Source organism: Miscanthus floridulus, chromosome 9 (assembly GCF_019320115.1).
Source record: "Miscanthus floridulus cultivar M001 chromosome 9, ASM1932011v1, whole genome shotgun sequence".
Taxonomy (NCBI): Eukaryota; Viridiplantae; Streptophyta; class Magnoliopsida; order Poales; family Poaceae; genus Miscanthus; species Miscanthus floridulus.
The window spans coordinates 95,908,923-95,913,325 of NC_089588.1; positions in this window are offsets into that span (position 1 = coordinate 95,908,923).

The window sequence follows — 4,403 nt, forward strand, 5'->3', positions numbered from 1 at the left end:
TTTCATATTGGTGATGGTGGAGACCTTATCTGAATTAGGCTCGATGCCTCGAGCACTGACAATGTAGCCCAGTAGTATACCGGATGGAACTCCAAAGATGCACTTTGAAGGGTTCAACTTCCATCGGTACTTGTTCAAATTGGCGAAAGTTTCTTCGAGGTCGGCGATAAGGTTGTCGGCTGTCTTGGTTTTGACGACCACATCATCGATGTAGGCTTCGACTTTGTGGCCGATCTACTGGTCGAGGCACATCTAAATGGCCCTTTGATAGGTAGCCCCAAAGTTCTTGAGTCCGAAGGACATAGTTTTGTAGCAGTATGCACCGAAAGGTGTAATGAACGACGTCTTTATCTGGTCTTCTTCCTTGAGGGAGATCTGATGATAGCCAGAGTAACAGTCAAGGAAAGAGAGTAGTTCGCAGCTGGTGGTAGAGTCTACAACCTCGTCTATCCGAGGCAAGCCGAAGGGGTGTTTAGGGCAGTGTTTGTTAAGATCAGTATAATCAACGCACATTCTCCATTCTTTATTCTTTTTTTGAATGAGAACAGGGTTTGCTAACCAATCTGGATGATACACTTCTTTTATAAACCCGGCAGCTAAGAGCCATTTTATTTCTACCCTAATAGCCTCCTTCTTGTCTGGCGCGAATCGGTGAAGTTTCTGCTTGATCGGTTTGGAGGTCGGCGAGACATTCAAGGAGTGCTCGATCTTCTCCCGTGGTACCCCCGACATGTCTGCAGGTTTCCAAGCAAACACATCGGCATTGGCACATAGGAAGGAGACGAGCGCGCTTTCCTATTTGGGGTCAAGGTGAGCCCCAATCTTCATGGTCTTGGAAGCGTCATTGACGTTGAGGCCGACCTCCTTGATTTCCTTGGACTTGGCGGATGCGCGGGGGAGCTCTAGCTCTGGAATCTCCATGTCATCGGTGGGTACTGTCTTGGCTTCGGCGACCACGCTAGCCATCTAGATGGAGAGGTCGGTGGCTTCAGCGAGGGCGAGACTCTCTGTTTTGCAGGCGTAGGCGACGGAAAGGTTAGCCCACAGAGCCAGGACTCCTATAGCACGAAGGCATCTTCAACACCAGATACGCGTAGTACGGTACGGCCATGAATTTGGCCAGAGCTAGCCGGCCAAGTATGGCGTGGTAGGCGGTGTCAAAGTCGGCGATGTAGAAGTTGATATGCTCGATGCGGTAGTTGCTTGCCATGCCGAACTGTACTGGCAGGGTGATCTCTCCAAGTAGCCTGGATGCCCTTCCAGGTACCACACCCCAGAAGGAGGAGTCCGAGGGTGTGAGATCGGATATCGCGAGGCCCAACTCTCTTAGGGCTCTGGCAAAAAGTAGGTTCAAAGCACTACCACCATCAACAAGGACTTTTCTGAATAGCACCTTCTGGACGGTTGCGTCGAGGATGAGGGGGAAACGCCCTATATATGGTATGTCTGCCCACTGGTCGGCCCTGCTGAAGGTGATGGGGATCTCAAACCATGGGCGATAGCTAGGGTCGGCGGTAGTTTCTTCTGAAGCGACGGCGAGCACTCGTCGAGCGGCAAGCTTTCATTCCCTTTGACTCTCAGTGGAGGCGAGGCCCCCGAAGATGGTGGCGACCACCTTATCGTGGTCCTAAAAGGCGTTGTTGTTGTTCCTAGGCGGTCAGCAACCTCTTGTTCCATTGTTGCCATCATTGTCGAGCCTCTTGTCCTAGAACTCCCTGGCTAGACCAATGCAGTCCTTCATCTTGTGTTTGGCATTCTTGTGAAGAGGGCATGGGCCGTCGGGTATCTTTTGGTACTGCTTGTCGTAGTTACGCTTGGCGTGAGGTTGACTAGTGGCGGTGAAGATGTGTTCTGGCCGGCGACGGTGATTTTGGCCAGGCCTGTGTCCTCCTATTCGATCACAGCCGCTATCGCGATGATAGCTGCGGTCGTCGGGGCGGCGGTCATTGTGACGTCAGTCGTCGGGGCGATCGTCGTATCGGTGAGGTGGTCGCTGAGTGCCTGCATCCTCGTTGAAGCGCACCTCGGCTTCCTCTGCATCAGCGTACTGGTTGGCGGTAGTTATCATTTCACCGATACCGGTTGGCTGCTTATGGTTGAATTTGGAGCGAAGCTCGCGATGGTGGAGTCCTCGGATAAAGGCGGTGATGACTTCAGCTTCCATAATGTTGGGGATAGAGTTCCTCATTTTGGAGAAACGTCGGATGTAGCTGCGGAGGAGCTCGGATGGCTTCTGGTTGATGCGGCTGAGATCATGCTTCGTGCCGTGTCGAGTACACGTGGCCATATAGTTGTCGGTGAAGACTTTCTTCAACTCTTCCCATGAGCCGATGGATTCCGGCGCAAGGCTGGTGAACCAGCTCATGGCGGGTGGCGTGAGCATGATAGGGAGATAATTTGCCATAACGTTGGTGTCTCCTCCCGTGGCACGGACGGCAGTGGCATAAGCCTGCAGCCACTGAGTTGGGTTCATTCTTCCTTCGTAGGGCTCGACCCCGGTGATCTTAAAACCACGGGGCCATCGAAGCGTTTAGAGTGCCCTTGTGAAAGCCAGAGGCCCCTCAGGATTGTCAACACCATAATCTGCAGCGTTGTGGTCGGGGATAGGCTCGAGGGCAAAGTCCGGGTTGCCGTACTCCCTTTTGTAGTCCTAGCGGCGACGTAATTTGTCTTCATGGCGACCAAAGCGACGGTGCTCGATACACCGCCGCGCATCCCAAAGGTTGCTAAGATGTACTCTAGCATCCTGTTTGACCTCATGGTCATGTTGGCGATGGTGTTCGGCACGATGCCCCCTGGGTCCCCCTTGGAGAGGTAACGACTGGTCGGCAAAATGGCTTTGACTTGGGCGGCGATTGGACCTCGGCGTAGCTGATCGGTGAATCATGCTCGTAGAGCACGAAGGTCTCTGATCCTCGTGGATCTCATTGACCTGACAGTGAGCCGCTTTAAGCATGGCGGCGATCTTGGCGAGCTTAGGCATTTGAGGGAAATGTGCGAGCTCGTTGGCGGCTATTGCCAAATTGGCACTTGGAGTCTTGAAGACATCGTGGCCATCGACACGGAGAAATTCTTCCTCGAGGTCGCGGTAGAGTGGGAGCGGTCTTCCTTGAGAGTCAAGCCGATTATTCCGAGCAGCCTTAGCCCTTGCGATGGCTGCCTCGTTTTCTCACCGCTGCGCGCGGTTGACGTTCCTATTTTCATGAGCGGCGTGTTCCTCATCGGTTTTACCATTCCGAGGGGGGCTATCGATACTGATGTTGAAGATGGCACCACCTCAAAAAGGCGGGAGAGGAGGTTGCTTGGTGAAGGTTTCGGCGAGGGTCTCCGTGGAGCCCTAAGATTTGGAGTCCGGACTTTCCTCCAAGATGGTTTGGAGGGATGCTCCGGGGCATCGGCTGGCGTGCAGCATGTTGACCGTCGACGGGAGCTGGTCGGCGATCTGGTTGGCGAGAGGATGAATATCCCCCACCTGGTCGGTGAATTTGGCCCTCAGGGAATCTTGGTACGCGACGGCGGTGTTGGCGAGCCCAAAGGGTAGGGCCGTAACCCCAGGAGTTTGCCAAGCAGCTTCTGATAGATCCAGATCGGAGAGTGGTCGGCGCCGAACAAAAGTGTCCAGAGCTAATTCAGCGATGGAGAGGCAATCGGCGAGCTTCAGGCCGACCCGATCAATGGATTCGATCAGATCGTCATTGTTGATGTGCCTCCTCTGGTAACGAGTAAGCGAACGGCGAGTCATTGATGAAGGCGACCTTAGAAGTGGATCCAAGATTGGATCTACAGTTGCAGGTGCGAGGGTGGTCGGCACAGAGCAGATCTGCACTGGCTCGAGGAGCTCTCCGACTCCGTCGGTGTTGATGACCCACGAGATGGATCCGACCGTGAAGATTTGGCCGGGCTGCGGGAGGGACGAAGAGCCTACAGAAAAAGCCATCTTGTTCGACGAGGAAACAACACGCTAGCCCCTACCTAGCACGCCAACTGTCGACAAAATATCGTCGGCAGTCCTCCGAGGGGTATCCCATGAAGGTAGATTGATTGGTAGAGGAGCGCGAGATCAAGAACAAGAAGGCAACAGAGACACACGAGTTAGACAGGTTTAGGCCGTCAGTATGACGTAATACCCTACTCCTGTGGTCTGTTGGTTTGTATTAGCTATCGTATGATATGTCGTGATTTTAGAGGGGGTCCCTACCCGCCTTATATAGTCTGAGAGGCAGGGTTACAAGTCGGTTAGATCTGAGAGATAACCGGAAAGTAATAACTGATTATAGGAATCTTGGGATCATACATATCCTAACAGATCTCGTAGTATCTTCAGGATATCTTCCTGATGTCTTGCGGAAGGCACCGAGCAGAGTCGTGCCTCGCAAGGCTTCTTCTTGTGGGCTGGGCCACCC